Raw genomic sequence first — 22,886 nt, 5'->3', positions numbered from 1 at the left:
AATTTCCGCCGCTACCTCAATGGGAGGAGAAGCTGAAACCACCCAAGCAAGATTGCGGCAAGAAGCAACAAGAAGCCGGCCTGACAACATCGAGCAACGTCCCCGGGACGGAACAACGCAACCAACAGGTGGACAGTCCCCGCTTGCCTCCCTCTGCTCACATGCAAAATGATTAGTTTAACGCAACTCCCCCTAATCCAATGGCAGACATAATTCGAGAACTGCGCAATATTACACTTGAAATCTCTTCACTCAAGCAGAAAACGCGGCTCTTAAGCAGGAAAACAAGTTACTCATAGCTCCCATGCAAACGGCTGCACTTGTTTCTGACCAAGCAGCATTCCTTAATCCCCCGAAACGCAAGGCACCATAGACTGGACACCGAATCTCGAGGAAAAGTGATCCACTCCCCCTATCCTTGAACATTGTGGCGAAAAAGTTGAGCAGATTCTAGTGGAACAAAAAGTTCAAATTACTCAGTTACACCAAATCATCCTAGGAAACCTAACCACCAAGCAGTCTACCATAGACGAAATTAGAGCAGAAATGCACAACAATATCTAACGAATAATTACCAGCACAGAAGCAACAAACGCGCCCGTGGTAGATATTACAGATGTCGACATCCCCTGATTCGGTCCAGCAACCTATCAAGAATTAAAAGAATAAAACCACCCGAATTTGGCAGTGGAATTGCCGGGGCTTCTCACGGAAGAAAGCTGTCCTACAACAGTATATTCAAAATGTCGACACCCCCCTATTATTATCACTCTACAAGAAACTGGAGAAACTGCAAAACATCCGGGATATAAAGCATACCAAGCAGAACAGAACCTAATGACGGCGATACTGATACAGCGAAACATTCCCGCCAGTCGGACTCACTTTGACACCATCGATATTCCTTACGATTTCATCACTATTTTACCCACAAAACGAAATCAAACCAATCTTTTCCTGCCTAATACCTACAGTAAACCTAAGGCCAAAGATCATAGATTTAACTTACTTTTCTCACTTGCCCGCAAGGAAGCTGGGCTGATAGCGTAGTCATGGTTGGAGATTTTAATTCGCCCCACACGGCTTGGAGATACCTTCATAATACGAGGAAAGGACAGGACCTTTGGGATCAAGCACAAATACATCACCTTTCACTCGAGAACGAACCGAACACCCCCACCAGGATAGGAAACAGCATACAACGAGACTGTACACCAGACCTTACCTTCACTATACACATAAAGAAATCACAATGGACTGTAACAGACGTTAACCTCGCCAGTCACCACTATATTCTTCAAACCGATCTTGAACTCAAGCACCCATTTAAAAGCCTACCTTAGCAAACACGGCTCATAGACTGGGATGAATTCAGGAAACAACGCCTCGCCAAGCAGGACTCCCAAAACAGTGCAGACCTTAAAGATCGACAAAGCTGGACCACGCAACTTATACAAGACACAGAATTGGTCACAAAAATATTAGTCCCGGAAATCCCCGCTGATATTACAGATTCACATCTACTACATTTATGGGACGTACAGAAAAGCATTCGTAAGCGGTGCAGAGGCACTAAACACAATCGTAAACTTAAGCGCAAATTCGCTGAATTGTGAAAACAAACACAAGAACACGCAACATACTTTGCACAAGCTGAATGGTACGAAATTTGCAACCAGATGCAGGGAAACCTGAGTATGAAGCTCACGTGGCATTTACTGAAGCATCTAATAAATCCCAACCACTACAAAGCGGAGCAGAATCACAGGCTTACTCACACAATTCAAAATCATCAAGGCTGTGATGCATCACTTCTCAATGAGATCATAGACACATACTTTCTCAAGGGCACCCATGATGCACTTCCAACCTACGCCGGCCCAGAAAACCCTGAGCTAGATAAAGAGATTTCCGAGGCAGAAGTTAGGGGAGCTATCGTTAAAGTAAAACCTAACTCTGCACCAGGCATAGACCAGATTACCAACAGGATGCTAAGGAATCTAGATGATAACTCTATTACAGCCATCACGAACTTCTTTAATCACCATTGAACTGAAGGCAGTTTATCTCAATCCTGGAAACACGCAAAAATCAAGTTTATCCCCAAACCAGGAAAACCACTCACGCTTAAACATCTCCGACCGATCTTTCTCACCTCTTCCCTCGGGAAGCTCATGGAGCACAATAAACACAACAGACTCGTCAAGCATTTACAGCACAAACAAATCCTTCCTCACACAATGATTAGTTGCCGCCCTAAACTATCCACACAGGACATTCTTCTTCACCTGTCCCACGACATAATAACGCCACAGCATAAACATAACAATGCCGCTATAGTAGCATTAGATTTAACTAAAGCCTTTGATAATGTTTCACACACAGCGATACTCCATAGGCCCAGGATCATGCACATACAATTATATCCGATGTTTTCTCACGAACAGGACCGCTATTATACAAATCGCCGATATCACTTCCACCACCCTGACTCTCCCTTCAAAAGGCACGCTTCAGGGCGCCGTCCTTTCCCCTTTTTTATTTATTCTCGCCATCTTAACCATCCCCCAACAACTGCAACAAGCCCTTAATCTTAATTTTGGTTTGTACGCCTACGACAATACACTTTGGATCAACAAAGGCAGCGACGCTGAAATTGAGAGCACTCTACAAAGTGGAGGAGAAATAGTGATAGAAGAGGCTGGTAGAGCGAGTCTCACCTGTTCGCCAGCCAAATCGCAGCTTCTCATACTCTCACAAAAAAAGCAAAACTCACCCCCCCCCCCCAAATATCCACATAAAGATGCGAGGCGACCGAATCCCGAAGGTTGAAATAATCAAAAATACTCACTTCATACGCCAGCTCGAACAACACGCCACACAAACGATAGGTTTAATTCGACGAGTTACCAATAGGCACAGAGGCCTCAGGGAAGCTGAACGCCTCCGTCTACTTCAAGCCTTTGTCCTTAGCAGGCTGACCTACTCCCTTCCCTATCTGAACCCTATCTAAAACAGAGCTTACTAGAGTCAACGTCATACTCAGAAAAGCTTATAAAGCAGCGCTGCAACTGCCCCTGAGCACTTCCACTGCCAAATTCGAAGCTCTAGATGTGCATAACACCGCGGAAGAACTCATTGAGGTTCATCTCGTCAATCAAATCACCCGACTCTCAAAAACTACCGCTGGCGCTCATATTCTCCAGAGGTTGCGAATCTCACCTCCAGACCCCCCAGAAGACAAAACCACACTCCCTCACGACATCCATTCTAATTTATTATCAAGCCTATACCCAGACACATGCACACCAATTCAACATCAAAAGGCGTTCGCAACGCGCACAAGCATTACACAGAAAATACAGCGACAAACATGACGTCCATTACGTCAACGCAGCCGAATATCGGTGGTATGGCGCCTTATCAATCGTCTCTCATTGCCCTTCCAATCAGATACAACGCAATTTCCTGACCATCCGCACCACCAACCCAGCCACAGGAAGAGGCGGCGGTAGCATTAGCGCTGACTCAAAAGCCGACCGCCTCCACAATCATCACTGATTCCAAAACGGCAGTTCAAAAGTTTGCCTCCGGCACTCAAAATTCTCCAACAAGCACCCCCAACTTCCCCATTTAATCTTGTTTATTTCCTGTCCTCTAATGTACCTACTAAAAAAAACTAAACAAAATCGAGGACAAAACCCGCACCAACAAAGCTATCGCAGGTTTAAGCCAATTAAAAATAAATAAAATAGGCACTAGGCCAAAATACGTTTAGAAAAAAGCCGATTTGATGTTGATAAAAACAAAAAAAAATCACACTCCACATTTAAAGGCGCTACTGTCTACATCCACACTAAAATAATCCTATACATCACAGCTACTTTTTTAAATCTAACAATATGACAGTGAAGATGCGAAAAAAGTTGAAAAGCGTTATAAAATGAGAACACACACAAAAAAAGTGCAAAACAGTCACTATAGCAATGTCATTACAGTGAGTTCCAGAAATATGCAAAATTATTTGGTACATCAATGACCCTTTTCTCACCACATGCAGACCCATGGACACAACGATCACTCTAAAACAAATCAACCAGAAATAAAGCGGCTAGAAGTGACACAAAATCACATAGTTCAAATTAACAGTACTCGGCTGTAAAGTAAAGACTATCGTGCACTACAGTTTGCACCGCTTTTCACATTGTACAGTCATTCACTTTAAATACACTTCACTGCGCTGCCGTGTCTGCATCACCGTGGTCCAAAACTAGATTTCATCATTCACCAAACCGCACTTAGGTGACGTATGAGCTACTACTAACGCGTATTAGGCCGATGGTACAGTCTCCACAGATCACCGCACTGCTGTACTACACTGCGCAACACATCACCACACAATTCACGTGACGGCTTATGACTTCGTATCTTGTTGAAGTTTGCTTCCAGAAAGACAGGCGAGGCAGTCAAACTTCTGGTACAGACCTAGCCACGTAGTCCACAAAGTCTGTAAGGATTTTGATTGCAGCGTTGTCATTAAGTAGAGATCTCGGGTGTGGTGGTTCAAGAGGGTGCCTTGTGAGCCTCTGCAATTTGTGGATGTAGGGTCTTGTTTTAACGCAGTCCAGTAAGTAATGAGCCACAGATGAGGCACTGTGTCCACAAAAACACTGGGAATTGTTCTGTAATTGCGGGCGGTAAAAGTAGTGCGGGAAACGTCCATGGCCTGTTAACAATGTAGTCAGTTTCCTGGGGGGCGGGAAACACCTCGGTATATCCAAAACACTCGGGGTCCATCGATACAGTTCTGTACTGCAGTGATTGGTCGACCAGGAGTTCTGCCACACTAAGCGACCAGCTTTTAGTAAAGCAGAACGCACCATGTGCTTAGTGATTTTGTCGCGCACATCTACACCTCGCGTTGCGGCGTGAGTTGCTATTATGTCAACAAGTTCATTTCCCCAGACTCCAGAGTGACTGGGGACGTGGTATATATGTACTGGTACGATGGATGCAAGAGAGCTGATGTTGTCCTTGAGGATTTGGATGCTGCTTGAAATGGTGAAAGGGTTGTTCAGGGCCATGAGTAGGGAGAGGCAGTTTGTATATATGTGCAACGGGGAAGTGGGTGTGTTACATAGAAAATAATGGATTAGTTGGTGCAGGGCTATTGTTTCAGCATTGAAAGAACTAGTGGGGGAAACCAAGTGGTATCTTTGGACGGCTTGTATGGTGTCCAGGTCTGAAAAAACGACAAATGCAGCGCCAGCAGACGTGGAAGTGTGGGAACCATCTGTATACGCATGCAGTCCCGGTCGTGACATGGTGTGAGGTACCTGTTGGACGCTCAAGCGCTGGAAGGGAATGCTAGTTCGTCGTGCCGGATGACTTGAAGATACGTCAATGGGAAAGTCCATTTCAGATGGGTTAACTGTAAGTGTGTGAAACGTAATGGTTTGCTTCCGGTGGAACAGAAGGAATAATCGAGTTTGAATATCCAGGTGAATGCTCAGCGGCGGAACATTTGCAATCACCTCGAGGGCAGCAGTGCGAGTGGTGGTGTATGCTCCTGTAACGGCAAATAAAGGAGATCTCATTGGAGAATGCACACGAGCCTTCAAGCTGTCGTGCTGGTGTCTGTACCACCACGCAGGAGCTGCATATGTTGCCACAGGCAGTACAACGTGTAGATAAAGTTGTCGCAAGTGATCTCTGTTCACGTAAGTATGCATTCGGGGAAATTTCGTTAAGGCCGCCGTCGTTTTTTCCATACGTTTTTTCAAATAATTTGTATGAGCCACAAATGTCAAGTGACAATCAAATATGACACCTAATATTTTTAGTTCGGTGACGTGCTTAATACTGACCCCGCCCAGTCTCACGGTAGGCTTACGTATCGCTCCTCGCTCCCCACGGGATACGAGCAGACTGGCACATTTTGCGGGATTCAGTACCAACTTGACACCTTGACACCATCGATGTACTCTTTTCAACGCCTCCTCCGCAATGCCTTCCAATTGTCTTCTCGTACGACCCTTTATTAGAATTATGGTGTCATCAGCGTATGCCTGTATGTACGCATCTTCTGGCATTTCCTATTTGAGGAAATCATACAGACAGGCATTCCACAGCAAATGACTCAGTGGAGATCCTTGAGGGCTGCCTTTTGTTGTCATTGCCTGTATCTCTCCCGAAAACGTCTTGTAATGAACTGTACGGCCTTTCAAAAACGACGACAGAAGATTGTAAATGTTGGAAGGGCAGTTATGAGTTCGAAAGAAATAAAGCAGAGCAGGATGCCAGATGGAATCAAAAGCCCCTTCAAAGTCGAGAGAGAGGATTAACGCAAGACTTCCCTCATCTCTACACTGCTGCAGCTGTAATCGAAGGGCATATAGAGCAGAAGTGGAGCTTTGTCCTTGAGTAAATCCGTATTGTTTGGGGTGGAGGAGTTGCGCCCGGTGCATGAAAAAATAAAGACGTGCATTTAGCATCCGTTCCAAGACTTTGCCAACAATGGAGGTGATGCAAATTGTCCTTTATGATTTTGGTTCTTGCGGAGGACGACCAGGCTTCAGGAGAAAGGTAACCCTGGCTTTCTTCCAGTGCGGTGGGAAGTGGCCGAGGTGTAAAGCACCATTAAATATCAAAAGCAAAAACGGACATGCAAAAAGAAATAACAGTTGCATCATGTAGGTTGTGATACTATCAAGTCCTGCAGCAGAGTTAGGGTTCAAATCTCTCATTGCCTTTTGAAGTTCCGTAATGGTGAAATCATCATCGTCGGTCGGCGTTGCATACGTGTTTCTGGTAACGACTATTCTTAAGGCACGATGAGCGAGCGTGTCATTCTGAGTTAAGTCAGTTGGCAGGAGGCGCTCCAGAAGAGGACCTGCAGACTCCAATGTGTTGGTAGTTAGGTCGTCGTTGGAAGTCAAGAGGGCCGGAAGTGCCGATTGGGAGGAGCATTTTTGAAATGCAATGGTGAAAGGGAGGCCGAAGATGTTTTTTCTTGACGCCATTGTGCAATTTCTTCGAATGGCAATTTCTTTAGCTTGTTCTATTCTGCATCTATATCAGGCCAGAGACCTATAATAGATAAAACGGAGATCATTCCTCAATAGCGGATCGCGGCATCTTTGATATCTTCGGCGTAGTGTGTGAACAGTAGATCTTTCTTTGGCTAGTTCATCAGTCCACCAAATATTGCCGTTAAATTTTGTAGGTGCACGTTCATGTTTTTGTTTTAACCTAAGAAATTTTTGATCGAAACAGTCTAAAGTATTGTCGAGTAAGTCTGGTGACGCCACGTGGTGTGGGTTCAAGTCGTTAAGCCAAGGGTCCTCAACGAGCTCTTCCGCGAGTCGTCTTGCTCCAGTCTTGGTCAGGCGTTTCGGTCGGGAAAGAGAAGACGATCGAAGGCCAAACTCAATATACCTGTGTTCCGAAAGTGTAGGGGTGTCTCGAACCTTCCAGAAGGTGACCCTTGTCCAGATAGGTCCAGCAACTAAAGTGATGTCAATCCAGGTATCAGCATATGGGGTTGCGTATGTCGGTATGGAGCTGGAAGCGTTCAAAAGCAGTAAATTCCGAGCGTGAATAAATTTCGCTAGCTCATCTCCACGGCTGTTGAAAACGGTGCCACCCCATAGTGGATTTCTTGAGTTAAAGTCTCCGGCAATTGCAACGTTTACCATAGGATCACTGTCTAAAATTCCTTCTACTGATGTTAATATACAAGAAAGGGGTACCGATGGTGCTGCATAAACTCCTATCAATAGCAATGCCAGCTTGTCAGTTTGCAGCTGCAGAGCCACGATGTATGGGGAGATGGAAATAGGGAACACGTCGAACCTGGGTCGTGGAATAACCACCACAGAACGGGGTGTGTGTGGGTGACAAAACATATGCCAGCTTTCTGGTATTCCTGGAATCGTAGATCCACCCCAGTCGAAAAACGCAACAGAAAAATACGACACAATAATCCTGTGAGGGAATGGGACGTTCTGTAGTCTGTAGTAAACCCTGTCCTGTTGTCTGTAGTAAATCCTGTCCTGTAGTAAATCCTGTCCTGTAGTCTGTAGTAAATCCTGTCCTGTAGTCTGTAGTAAATCCTGTCCTGTAGTCTGTAGTAAACCCTGTCCTGTAGTCTGTAGTAAATTCTGTCCTCTAGTCTGTAGTAAATCCTGTCCTGTAGTCTGTAGTAAATCCTGTCCTGTAGTCTGTAGTAAATCCTGTCCTGTAGTAAATCCTGTCATGTCTGTTTTCGTAGTAAATCTTGTCATGTCTCGAATTTCAACTTGTTTCGCATAAGAAATTTACTTCCCATGATGCTTTTTCTGTTAGGTACCTGAAGTATGCACGATATGCGTAACAATTTCAATAAAAATATGTCCAAGAAACAAGCATTTGTGGGCATTCTCGCCTTTCTGGTAGAAGCTTAAAATTGTTTTCAGTGAATAACTGATTTCAGGAAGCTGTACCAAAAGGCAATGTAAGCAATGCAAAAAGTGGTACATTCACGCATGCAATCCAAAAGTTTGATGTTACGCAGACTGCACATGCCTGATCACAGTCCGAAAAAAAAAGCAGTTTGCGGTACTTATTCATTTTATTTTCCACTCTTTACAACAGTTTCTGGGCACTGCCATGGCTTCACTTGTCGAGCACAGTTTTGCACCATGAACCCTGCATTTAAAAAACAAACAAGCGTTTTAACCATAAAGGTGTGCAAAATGACTTCCAGTGGTACACGGTTTTTGGGCAAAAAACGGCTCATTCAAGGGCCGCTTTCTGCAACTACACTGCCCCACTATGTGCTACTTAAAAAAAAGACGAGCAATACAATCAATACAAAGTGAAACCAAGAAACAATTAAACGCATAAAGCTTCCCCGCCATAACAGTTTATGTTAAAGCACTTTTGGTAAAAGAAACAACATGGGCATTAGCATTCCTTACCAACTTAGCGGCGCAGGTCCGAGCACTTCTGAGCCAGATACCGGCTCATAAGCTTGAGCCGCTTGAAGCGCTCCTCGGTGGGGCAATTTTGTTCCTCCAGGTAGGTCCAGAAAGCCGCTGAAAAAGGCAAGCAAAAAACAGAGTGCCAGCTATGTACTGCATTTGCATGATTCTAATGCGCACCTCTTTTCCTAAATGTAGCCTTCAAGTTTGTGCGTGCATTACTATTGGGCGCCACACCGAAGCTGGCTACAAAGCAACCAGCAGCATTGCTATGAAACGAACTCCTCCCGAAATCCAACTTTAGCTAATCCAAAACAATCCATATACATTCTGGAATAAATTTTGATATGCCCATTCCCTCATGGACATACCTTAGCCAGTTGTTCCACGTGTTCTACTGTAATTGCCCCACCCCCCCATTTCAGTGGTTATACTTCCACAGGTACAACTGCATATAGAGCAGAACTTTGTCAGTGCATGTTCCGAAGACATGGGTACGTGATTTGCATAAATAAAGCAGACCTATATTTTCACGCAAGGTTTCACTGGCCTTTAGCATAAACATTGTTGAGAGCACGAACACTTCCACGTAGTATTCACGAATAAGCAGAGAATGAACCAACGGCCCCTCGCATTCAAAACTATGAAGGTCAAGGCACTGAATATTTAATTCCAGCAGGAGCTAGATAAGAAAGTTTATGAAGGATGAAGAATTTTTGCTGGTACAATTGCGTGCATCAAGTAAGATATCTTCTGCCAGGTGCACGGCGTAATGCTTTGCACACACGCCACAGAATGAGCGTCAAATTTTTTTTTTAAATTTTTCTACTTAACTGTGCTTTACAATTAGGGGCACAATAAAACCATCCCAACATAGTCAATGTAAGCACAAGACACAAGAAAAATTATTCAAATACCCGTCAAACATGCACATGCAATATTCACTGTTTAAGTGCTGGTAAGCAAGAAACAAAGCCAGCATGACTTGGCTCAATGCCTAAAACAATAGTTATTTTATATTTTTAATTGGTGCCAAGTTTAGAATTGGTGCATGCTACGGGTGCACATAGACACAGCGCGAACATTGACATTTTTAACACAAAAAAAAATTGTATACACCTACATGACATCCCAGCCAGCTTCAGCGGTGAGAGGGCTTTGAAAGTGGTTTTGTTGCCTTTGGACACCGCTTTGTTTGACGCGCTGCCCGTCAGGCTCCTCTTTGCGAGGACTTCCGGTCCCCAAAGAGCCACTGCAAGCCGTTTACAAAACGTACTGTCCGCTGGTGTGGACATAAGGCTGACCCACGTTGAGTGGCCGATGTAGACCCGTGCCCCAGGTGTACCTGCAAACAAGGAGTGGCTCAATATGTGCAAAGGAATTCCAAACCTGCAGGCAGCTGTCAACGCATGATCACAAATAGTTGATTGATTGATAGTAGGGTTTAATGCGCCGACGCAACGCCGGCGATGAGGCGCGCCGTAGTAGAGGGCTCCGGATTAATTTCGACCACCTGGGATCCTTAACGTGCGCCGAAATCTCGTACACGCGGGCGTTTTTGCATTTAGCCTCCATCAGAAAAGCGGCCGCCGCGGCTGGGAATCGAACCCGCGACCTCGGGCTGAGCAGCGCAACGCCTTAGCCACCGAGCCATCGCGGCGGGTATGATCACAAATAGTAATCTGGAACTTATATAATGCCCTCAGGCCTTTAAGGATGCCATAAATGAATTGAAACTGCGGTGCACACGATTGTCACAAGAATGAAACAAATCCACTGAAAAAACAAAGACGTACCAAGTCAGGCATAACTATTCGTAAGCACTGCGAACCCTAGCTACAAGTTATAGGGACCATAAAAGCAAAATACAACTTTGCTTAATTTAAAAGAACTAGGCTCCAGTAAATCACCCACCTCCATTCAAACCAAGTAGGGCACTTAACTGAAAATATAGGAGGAGTGTTAACACACTTAGATTTCGCATCTAAGTGACGTTCTATGGGCAGGAGTGACATCATATGGGCCAGCAGAACAAAAACACCCTAATATCCCACACCGCCCTTGAATTTATGAATAAAATAGTTTAGAAAAAAATTGTAAATTTTCCTAGCACCACCCCAGTTTGAAGCCCGTCCATGCCAACACACTTCACTAGATGCTCGCATAAGCAGTCAGGTATAGCATAGCACCCATTAAATTTTTAATAGGTACTTTGATACATTTCAAACAACGGAAACACATCGGAACAACCAACAATACACTTACATCACCAGCCTCGTTCACTTGCCCACAAGTGCTGTCGATGTCATCAGGAATTCCCAAAGCTGCAAAGTGAAAAACAGCAACTGTTAGCATGATACACACAGGCATTTCTAACACAACGTAGCTGCTAGCAGACCACAAAAGAAAGAAATCTGTTTTGTAGGGAACAGAAGTACAAAATGAAAATTTCAGACTTTCGAGTTTCTAGTAACAAACCCTCACGGCACAAATCATATACAGGAGGTTATATATACAATATTATGCAGTAACTAAACCAGGTGAATAACAAAGAAGGTTGGGAGTGAAAGCAATGGCAGGCATAAAGACTTTCAATGTGTAGGTTGCCATTCAATGCTTCGGCGGTCATAATTAGTCAACTAGCTTCATTGCTATGCGATGACTACGATTTCGAAATGCGTGAACTTTATTCATGATGATGAACACAGCCACCTGAGTACCAGCAGAAAGGGGTTGTGTTATGCTTGTGGGAGCAGCCTAGCAGACGACTGATGCACTGGCGGGATCGTTATGTACACGCGAAATACTCTCACTCATTTCACTGCTGCTCACCGTGATAAGGCACTGATCACCTGCCGGTTGGTGCTCACATGATATTATTTAAAAATCAAGGGCCGTACAGCCCACAAAAATTCAGCAGTAACCCACAAGCACCGGCCAAACTACATGTGAGTGCTTTATCACGCTGTGAAGCAGCAGAAGTGATAAAAATGTGTGTAGCCCAGCTATCTGTGTGCACAAACCAATGGCATTACGAACACTCTGTTCAAGAGTTTTCCGCCCCCATGCTACCATAAGGCATGAAAATGGAAACTTTCACATTCACTGGAAATGGAAACTTTCACAAAACAAAACATTCAGTGATCTTCAATATGCAGATCAGGCTGCTTAAAATAGGCAGCATAAAGAAAGAAGGAAGTCTCAAAGGCAACAGCACCGCTGATTGAGCATAACGCACTACTGCTCTATGCTTTTTTAGTCAAAACGTGGCACCGTCTTTCACAAAAAAAAGGTTTTTTTCGTAGCAAAGCTACGTAAACAAATGAACAGAAAGAGTTTGAGCCGCAAAAAGCATTCTGGGCACATATACAGATGGGAAGGTACTGAACTCAGCCACCCAGGCTGCAAGCAGTCCACTAACCTTGCCAATTAGCTATGTGTGTATACCTCAACGAAAAGTGGGGTTTTCTACAAAGAATATGTGCTGCCCACACCTGTTTGTTTTTTCTTTGACAGCAAAGGGGCCTTCAGTCCAGTGCCAAGTCCTTCAAAAGATGGGGGTGGGGAAGTAGAACAAATTACATTTGAGATACTAAATAACATGCGGCCTTGAAGATGCTAAGACGACGACCCATTAGAATTTATTATGGGTGCACATTTTTTTGGAGTACGTGCAGCACAAAAGTAACAACAAAACCACATCCAAGTTCAAGTACAGCCCCATCACTGTAAAGTTTATAACAGAAATAGATGGTCCTTAATTCTTTGCAGTTTGTTGTCAGGCCCTGCCCGAGAACGCATTACGGCCGTAGCGGTCCGCTGTCGGGCCACATCTGGCTTGGGCGTTCAAGATTAAGTTTCACGGTTTTTCTCGCTGTGATGTGCCTGCATTCTTTATATACATGATGTGCCATCTCTTGAGGGATATGTGACATTTGTTAAAGATTTGTTCTTTTCACACTAGAGTGCAGTACAATGTTCAGAACGGGCCTTTTGGATTTTAGAGCGCTTTCACATGTGCGCTGTTCACTGAAAAGCATGGCCACTTTCTCGTTGCGTGCAATCTACAGGGGTGCACTTAGTAAAGGCGACAATGACTTCTAAGAGGGAGAGAATTGCGTGCCATTATCAGTTAGTGGCGAGTTATTCGACAAAAGCATGCAACGAAGACCTGTGACGGTGGTGGGAGACAGCCCTATGCGGATCGTTACTCTGCACGTTATGCATCTAGTAGAGGGAGAATAAAATGGTAATAGAAGAATTTTTCCTGTCATCTAGAGGTTTTGATTGTCAACAGCTTTATTTGGAGGCACACAGAGCTGCAGAATCATGGCGAGAAAGAGCAGCGAAACTTGCAGTATTGCCGCAGCCTGAATTGGCAGCTGGTGGGTGATCTGAGGGTTTCAGCCAAACGCGGGGCCCATGTGCATGTATGAGGTGCGAGAAAAGGCTAGATGGGACGAGCCATTTCATCTACAAGCTCCTAGGCTGAAGCAGCAAGGACTGTGCTGTTTGTAGCGATAGAAAAACAAAAGGAGGCATGAGGGACTGTTTTTCTCCAAAACCTGCAGAAACCCTGGAGGTTTCTGCAAAAAACCTGCACCCAGGAGAATGCTTCTAGCGGTTTCACATGCAGCTCAAACAACGGTAAAAGAGTTGCAAGCAGAATGCAAGAGAAAAAATAGATATCCTATAAGTTTTCCTTGTTTTCCTTTGCGACGCTAGAAACTGGCAAAAGAGTTTAGGACAGGAATGGCCAGAAAGTGGGTGAAATTTCCGCACCGCAAAAAGTTTGTACCAAAGAATCAAAACGTTAGACCATTTTAAACAATAAACTTTTGCTGCAAATACTATATTTATAATGCACGCCATGATCATTTTTGAGTAATACGACGCAGGCTTGAATATAGAACATTCCAAGCACTTTTCCTCCAAGTAGTCTTTTAGATCTTACCAAATGAAGCCGAGGCTGTTGCCGCCACATTTCCTGCTGTGGGAGCAGGGCTCACTGTGCAGCTGGATGAAGCAGCCAGTGCTGATCCTGAGAAAATAACATAAATGTTGTGATAAGTGCAGACATCTCTAGTGAAAACAGTAAAACTGACTGTGCAATAATAAAAGCCCTTTTCCGTCATGGTGTTGGCTGGGGCATTTTAAAGCTATTTACGCTGGCACCCGCACGGCTCAGTTTAAAGAACACTGCAGTCGTTGAAAGTCCAGAATGCTCCAGGACTACTTTTCGTAGGCTGAGATGTCGCATTTTGTCATATATAGCTGACTAGGGCCTAAAGGCCACACATATTTTTTTTTGTCACGAAGCCATCCCCTTTAGCAAACAGTTCAAAAGGAAGGGGGGGGGGAATATGATGGGTCCTTTCCCACTTCCATATGCCACTGTCAGATTGTCATTCAAGAAAGCTTTGAATTATGCAAAGACAATAGTCTTTCTTGGGCTACCAAAAACGCAGAAATTTTGGTCTGCCTGTCTGCCTATGACTCGATTCAGCCAGCCGGCCAAAATGAAAAAGAAGATGTGCAATAGATTTACATACCCCCAGCCAAAACTTAATGTGTAAGTCCGGTGGCAATGTTTGTACTTGTCAACATTGTTGAACAAGAAGAACACATGCAAATATGAGGCAAAAAATTAATACATAAGTGATATTTACAGTGTTCCTTTATAAATTCACTCCATCTCCTGCTGTCGCCCCTGCCACTATAGCTTCTGGTAGCATTTTAAGAAATCAAAAGGCAACAGTTATGAAAGGTTCCATGTTTCGCTTGGAATGAACGAGGGTAAAGGGAAACGTTTGAAGTAGGACGCCTTGATCCACGCGTGTCTCTGCTGTACGGCAGTGCTGGCATTGAGGCACCCGGCCTGGTGCCGTTGTAAATTTACGTTGACTTGAGCAAACCTCTAGTGTGTTTATCATGGGAGGAGTGCGACGAGAGCGGAACAGCATGAGGTGAGCAGGAAAGCATTTAATTGGGAAAAGCATTCAGTTGGCAATAGACTATAGTCTTTCATCGAAATTTGCAACGAAAGGAGCACATATGCGGCGAATGTTGTACTTCTTGAATATTTTTTATTTTTTCATTAAAAACAATTATCTACTCCAAAGGCAGTGCCGCTGATGTTCGTGCTGCAATTCTTTGAGCAGGTCTGCTTGACATGTTCTGCACAAACGTTTTATGGATATATTTTTGTACTTGTACCTATGCCTGCTCAGCACATAAAAAATGCCTGCAATTTGAATAAAATATCAAATTAACAAACCAACTTGGTGCTGGAGGATGAGGTGAGGTCAAGTTAGGGGTAAAGACAGCAGTGAAGAGAGATTGAGGTGAGGTTCATGGTGCTTAATGCATGCTGAAAAGGGGTTACCTAACGAGCCTCAATGTAACGGTGAAATGGAGTTTGAGCAGTTATTTTACTTAGAGGTAAGGTCAAAGCATTGAAACAGCTAGGCAGCCACCAACTCTGACGTCACCCTTAACTAAAAATACAAAGCCACAAGCACAGATTGCGAATGGCACTATTGACTTAGTTCTGTTCGACATTTCCCCTTATCCATTTTGTGACAATAGAAAAAACTCTATGATATTAATTGGCTTTGAGCATTCGGTACAATAGTTTCTAGAAAAGCAGCACAGGTGCACTAAGACAAAGCAATGATGTTACCAGATGGTGTAGGCACTGTTTCATCACTGCGTGGCACAGCAGGTGGTGGCACAGCCGGTGGTGGCACAGCCGGTGGTGGCACAGCAGGTGGTGCCACAGCCGGTGGTGCCACAGCCGGTGGTGGCACAGCTGGTGGTGGCACAGCAGGTGGTGGCACATTCCGGCTCAATCCGGCCCCAGTTCCAGTGGCACGTGCAGAAAATGCTGCAAAAATTGCACATGATCACTTCAACCATTCCAGACTTGCAATGCCTTCCCCTCCAACCTTCCCACGAAAAACTACATTTTCAAGCTGCAAATGTCAGTATTTCTAGAATCAACCAGTCCGGTTTCCTCCTGCCCCGATTGTTCACTAAAAAATAAAACAAGCACAACTGCCAACGTCTACTGAACTGTTTCTATACGAGCGCACCTTTCGTGGAGCTGGATAGAACCTACTTTGTTGGGTTCAAGCAGGCGCATCGGATATAAGGGGAATTTCATTTTTCAAAAAAAAAAATTTCGGATTCATATTCTTACCAAACTGTGAGAGTGATGCTGCTCTCTTTGATGTTGCCTCTGCCGTTGTACTTGCGCTTTCACCTTTTCCACGATCATTTGCAGCAGATGTGCCTGAAAATTTTCACACACTTTAGCAGAAGCACACGGACAATGCTCACACTGTAAAGTACGGCAGGTGTAAGCTGCAGCTATCAATTTGTAGTGACCTTGCACTATTTCGCGTTCATTACATACTCTCGGTTCAAATTTTGAAATGCACGTACACCATCGCTTACACAGTGAAAGCTTGTTCATTCAAATGTAAAGGGAAGCCGTCAAAGTTTGAATACAACCAACTGCAACTGTGAAGCAGAAAGGCAAAGAATTTCTTGGTTAATGGAGTACCAACACGAAATTTTGGTATTAAGTTTTTTCGCCTACCAGACCACTAATCATATACTGACACATTAGACAGTCGAGCGCAGCAAAAGCATTCATTAACGGCGTCATTTATTCGTGTCAGTTTCGGTTTCAACAAAACGGACACCGAGCGGCCACCATTCTTGCCGTACCGCTGCCGCTCTGGACGCGCATGCGAGCGCACGCGTGCACCCAGACCAGCCGAGGTCTTCACCGTCCCCACATGCCCGGGCAGCATGACGCCAGTCCCAAAACCATGACGTGTACAGACGCCGGAGCAGTGCGCACCAACCACAGCCAGCACGTCGGCTTCGTCACGGGAGCCTTGACATCGACAGTATGGGGCAAGTAGCAGATGATGTCATGTCAGCCCGGGCGCTCTGGGCTTTCTCGTGCGGGCGAAGATTAAAGTGGATTTAAAATATGTTATGCCGAACGGTTGCTGCTGAAACTTGCTGGGAGATATCTCCTGATAACGAGGAAGCATTTTTAAGTAGTTATCTCAGCTTTGAAATTTCGTGTCGGTGCTCCTTTAGGTCCGTAATGGGTGTCTGCCTTTTGCCCTTGAAGGTGACATCCAGCACTTTGTGATCTAACAAGCAAATAAATATACAGTGGCGGCAGAAGGTGCTTCTGACCTGAGCAATTATGTCATCTGTCAACACACCACACCAGCGCACTCTGTCCACAGCCATGTCATCAGCAATGAAGACTAGAATTTTACCCAATTTTACCTGGAAAATCTGTTTTTTCCCATTTCATCTTCTCTCTTCCTTCTTCCTTAATTACAATACTAGGGGGCACAGTCTTGTGCATAGGCAGCGAGTGCATTTCCCTGCCATGTGTCAGATGCCAAGTCGCTGACACCATGGCCCGTACTTCCAATTACCCGTGGCAGAACCTGCCTGTGTTCAAATTAACAGGCTTCCTTATGCATAGACTTCTATGGAGACTTGGCCGGACCAAATTGTACAGTTTTAATTATCCATGTATTCGCATTACTGAAGTTTAAAATGAAGAGCTTTCAAAGAAATAAAGCAATTCTCTCCGTCGTTTCGCATCTCAAGTTGCTGGTCACCTTTTTCAGAGCTGCACTGTCATATAGGTTTATTTACTGAGCGAAAACACCCAGCTTTCACTCTTTCATTACTGCGGCTATGAAAAACCGTTCCATTTAAACGACAATTTTGGCGCCCTTTTTCTAACTGTTCATGGCGTTTCTGTAACAGGTAAAGCTATTTGAGCTAGCTTAAAAATGAATTTTTAAAAAACGTTTCGTTTTCATTTATCAAACAAAAATGTAATTTCTGAGACTAACTTGCATGAACTGTGTGAGCAAATGGTGAGTGGTCATGGCACGTCACTGCTACTGGAGAATAATTTGTGCTGCTCACAAATACACGTCTCATTTCAGTTATCATGGCCCCAATATTGAATCGGGAGACAGGTTGCTCTGCGCCAGTAATGTTTAGTAAATTTGGTTAAAAATATTAAGTAGCGCCCGTTTGCAAAGTTAGGTTTTGACTTTAGGCCGTTTAGCTGCCATAGCACATCGTTCTAGGCCATGTTGCAACGGGACCATTAACAAAGTTTACATCGGTTTCGTTTTCATTTCTGCATTTTAAAATTCATATTTTGCACATCTAGCAGAGGCTTAGGTCGGCAGCTGCCAATAACAAACAATTTTCTGTGACGCCACATGGGGAGTTGAAACTTCTGCATATATTTTACCGAAATCTCGATTATTTGTTTGAAGTTTGCGATAAGAGTGGCATCATTGTTATTGGGATAAAACACTTTTTAATGAACTAACTTTTTTTCTGTCTTTGTGGCCATTTTAAAAATTCCCTTTCTGTACTTAGACTGAACAAACACACTCAAAATCTTGTTAGGTTCAAATTACATTCTCAGATATCAAGGCAACAAATTCCCCCTGACCAAAAACAGAAAGTCGCATTTGCAACCTTACTGGTCAGTGCAGAAGGTGCCGTGCTGCTGGTGGGTTCCTTCGGCCGGGTTGACATGCAGCCAGAGGTGCTCGAGTTGTCAGTGACACGTGCCGGTTCGTCGAAGGTAATAGTGCGCACTGCAGCATAGCAGGAGCATGGGCAATGTCAGTGTACAATACTGCTTGAGCAGATTGTACTCTGCAGTTTCTCTGAAGTGCACAGCTATCACAATGTCCAATCCAAACCAAACAATGAACTTTTGCAGACTCCCAATCCTTGTATGCTTATTTCATAATACCTTCATCATTCCGTCTCTGATCATAACCAGGTGCACCAGCAAAAGGCACAGCAGAACAAATAATGGTGGTTCATTGCCAGCTAAAGCGACTTGTTTTTTTTCTGTTGGTGGCAAGAACCAGGACGGTAGTGTGGAAGATTTCAGCACTGTGTGAAGAGCCTGAGGCATGTTGTCCAAAGTACTTTACAGGCCTGCACTATGATACAAGAACCTTACAGCCCAATATAGCCTAAATACGTAAAACCCAAACTTGAAATTCCCCCTCATGCTTTTCTTTAATTTCAAGCCCATGTGTCACACACGCCAGAGTGCTGATAAAACATTAATGCAGCGACAGTAACATACATTGAAACTTTTCACACATTCCCGACAGCTAATTGTAAAAAAAATTACGCCCACCTCCCCTCGCGGGAACCCTGGTGTGATGCGACGCTGAAGGGGGTTCCATTGTGCGTTTCCATTGGGTCGATTACTCGAATTGCGTAAGCAATCGTCGGGTAATGCGAGAGAGAGAGAGAGAGAGAGAGAGAGAGAGAGAGAGAGAGAGAGAGAGCGTAGTGCGGACGACCGTCGACAGAGACCGGCCGGAGCGCGGCACTCTGCTTGTATGCGCAGCGCGCCCGAAGGAGAGGAGACCGCGGAAAGAGAAAGCGCTGCACATGCACACAGCGCGCTTGCGCCGCGCGCAGCGCCACCAATCGGCGGAGTGAGAGAGGGCGCCGCACTGCGCGCGCCACAGATGTTGGGGAGAGGGCGCGCTATCACGGCGAGGGGAGAGTGGGTGAGCGGAGAAGAGACGCAGCTGTGCGGACGCGGACGACGACAACAGACGCAGGACAGGGCCGTCGGCAAGAGATGCTCCTCTCAGCGTCGCATCTAAAAGGCCTGAACAGTCTGTATTATGTAGAATGAAAAGCAACGCAGGTAACGAACTTAGTGCTCTCGTAGACAACAGCGAAATCTACTTAGAAGCCAGCACTAGCCAGGTCAGTACATAGATGAAGAAAATCACAGTATGCACAAAAACAAACATTAGGCCAGATATCGCTTGCGTACCATGGTGAAAAAGTTTTTCGCAGAGCAATTGCTGCAGATCTCTGTTCAATTTGCGCAACGTCTCCACCTCCTCCCGTGCTTCCTCCAGGTCCCTTTTGAGCTTTGGCAGCTCCTGCACCGCTTCCCGCAGTAGTTTTACTTCTTGGTCAGGGTCTTCCGTTTGGTCCGGCTCATTTTGCAGGTCTGCTCCAAACATGAGGTCTCCCTCATTTTCATGTGCTGCCTCTGCTCTGAGATGCTTCAGCAATCTGTTTCCTTCTTGTCTGTCTCGGCGCATCTATTAATGAATAATGCTGACAAGGAGACTTGTAACGTCCACACAAGGCCCATTTTCTAGTTTTACTTTGGATAATGCTATATGTATGATTTGGAGCCCTGGCTGCAGGAAATGGCTGTCTACAAGATCAGAGTTCTTATAGAGCATCTCTTTTGCACAGCACACCAGCATGAGCTGCAGTGCGTGAACCACGTGACGGGCATGCTTAGGTACCCAGGGATTAGTAAAAGTGCAATAGCAACAGAGGTTATGTCACACAAACACTATGTATATGGCCCCATACAAAAGACTGAAACGTTGCCAGCACTAAGGCCCACCTCTGTGACTATACATAGCTTGCACATGACATCATCACGACTCTTTCTTGCAACCCACTTTCAGCTTTTTAAGGGCTCCGAAAGATAAGAGCACCAGATAAGTGGGCAGCCTTTCGTCCTGCTTGTGGGTCACAAACATGGCAGCTACGGTGACCTCACCTTTTTCGTCGCTGGCAGTGGACCCTGTCCTACACGCTTGCGGCTCTTGCCGCGGTTCTCAATCCACAGCTCAACTTCGCGTGTGGTGTCTGTGATAAAGATGAACAATGACATTGAAGGCACAGTGCAAGGCAATTTTTGCTTCAAATTTTGAAAGTTCATCTCTTTAGTACATCTTCCGCAGACGCATTTTTCGTAGGAAGTCGACCTTCTGCTTAAAAAAACAATACTTTAGAAAGCAAGCCGCCTTTTCAAACGTGGCCCATCTTTATCGTCAGTTTCTAAACTGTAGCTGCATGCGTAAGACACATTTAGAAAAGGATAGCCAAGCTGCACAGACTGAACGAAAAAAAAAAGCCGGCGAACTCTAACAGAAACAGCCTTTCAGGCCGAGTCCAGCTGACTGATGAACACGTATTTTGCTTCAGCCGCCATAAGAAATAGGGGTGGACTGAGCAATGCACTTCCATTTATCGTTGACGGACAATGACTTACGTCATGAACTTTACTCTAAAGAGCAGGGAACTGTGCCAGGATGAAATATAGAACCGCGGCGGAGGGCGTGAGTTAGGGCCGCGAGATGGTACGCGCGCCAACGAGCGAGCAATTTCCCGACGCGATTTTGTAGGCGAGATTCAAGAGTACGGCACGCATACCACGACGGCGGCAGCCGAGCCGCATGTAGACCGAGGATTCCCCGAAGCCATAGGGATACATGGGAAAATCGAACGCCGGACTGCTTCTCGCGGAGTCTGCGGAGAGTCCGCGACTGCAAATCGAAGTGCCCCAGCCTTAGGTACAAGAGGGGCGGGTGATTTCGACGTTTGCGCCAGCCAATAATTTATTCAAAACGGTAATTATAGGCTCATTCACTGCAATTAGTCTGGCACCTTCAAAAGTGCAAAAAAAGTGGTACATAGACTACAAGGATCTACTTGCATGCAAAGTAAAACACTTGCTTTGAAGCCGAAGTAACGCCAACGAAAATCAACACACCTGCTATGTACAAAATCCTGCAGCGGTAATACCCGCGTTGCGTCTTTTCGTCCCCCTCTCAAAACGCCTCGTAGAACTTGGCTTTGTCGTAGTCGTCAATGTCAGTCGGTTCAAAATTACTGACGGTGTCATGCTTTACCACGTGTTTCTCGGACTCGCCCTCATATTGTATCGCGAGATACATGGCTGCGTGTCGAGAAACCGACTAACCCGCGAACAACACAGACACAGTACACCACACACCACGCACATACGCACACACACACGCACCCCTTTGCCCCCACACAGTTTGTTCTTCCGCTGCGTGGAAAGTAGTTCGCTGGGAATTGTAGTTTTCTTGAATAAAAATAAACTGGGGCACTACAAGGTGTTTCTGATGTAATTTCATTATAATATCTAATGCTTACTCGCATAGATAACACAAAATCATCATGGTGCAGGAATATTTGCTGCGCTGTCCGGAGGAGTGATACATCCTAGAGATTTACTTGTAGGCGCCGTCGCACCTTGCCGTTCGTTGCATGTAGGCATTGTGTGCACATTGTTAGTCACCCAAATTAAAATTTGCGCTAGGTTATCTTTCAATAACGTATAATTTTTTGCCCCTTTCATTTTTTGAAAAAAAAACACCACGGAATCAAATTATCCTGCCTTATTACACGCATAATAACACTGCAGCTTGAATAAACGATCGGAAAATGTTTAAGTCCGTCTTCCTCCCAACATGAGATCATCAAGCTTGAAGCAAGTCTTCAATTAATTACTTTGCAACCCAAGAACATAACTTTTCAAAGCATTTAAACATATGAAAGCCTTGTATGTTTTTTTTCCTTCATGCTCGTCAATCTGTGGCTACGACGTGCTAGCACCTGAAAAGAAATTGTCACACTTGTAGAATTAATCGGCCGAACATGCCGCACGGACGTCACGGACGTGATGTAGCCAGGGTTAGAGACGTACATGTCCGATTTGTATTCATATCTAAACAGACAGCAGTGTTCATGTTAATCACTCGTTCGTTCTCTACACACGCACGCTAAGAACACGTTGTTCCAGGTTACGTAGGCGTACAATTTCACTCATTTCCATCATACCATATCGAGTGCAGTAAACCAGACGTCCCTATTTAGGCGGGACCAGTCCCGGTTTTGCGGCTGTGGTCCCGCTGTCCCGGCAGCCTACTTGTGGGACGGAGTTTTGCCCTGTCTTGCCCTGTGCCACTAATTGGCCTGTGTCACGTATAAAAAGGTAGAGGAATGGAAGGGCTAAAGAAACTGTTTGAGGAACTT

This window comes from Haemaphysalis longicornis, unplaced genomic scaffold, assembly GCF_048455015.1.
Source record: "Haemaphysalis longicornis isolate Haplotype H1 unplaced genomic scaffold, Haemaphysalis longicornis Haplotype H1 scaffold_83, whole genome shotgun sequence".
Lineage (NCBI taxonomy): Eukaryota > Metazoa > Arthropoda > Arachnida > Ixodida > Ixodidae > Haemaphysalis > Haemaphysalis longicornis.
The sequence above is the reverse complement of the archived record's forward strand: the minus strand, read 5'-3'. Positions refer to the sequence as shown.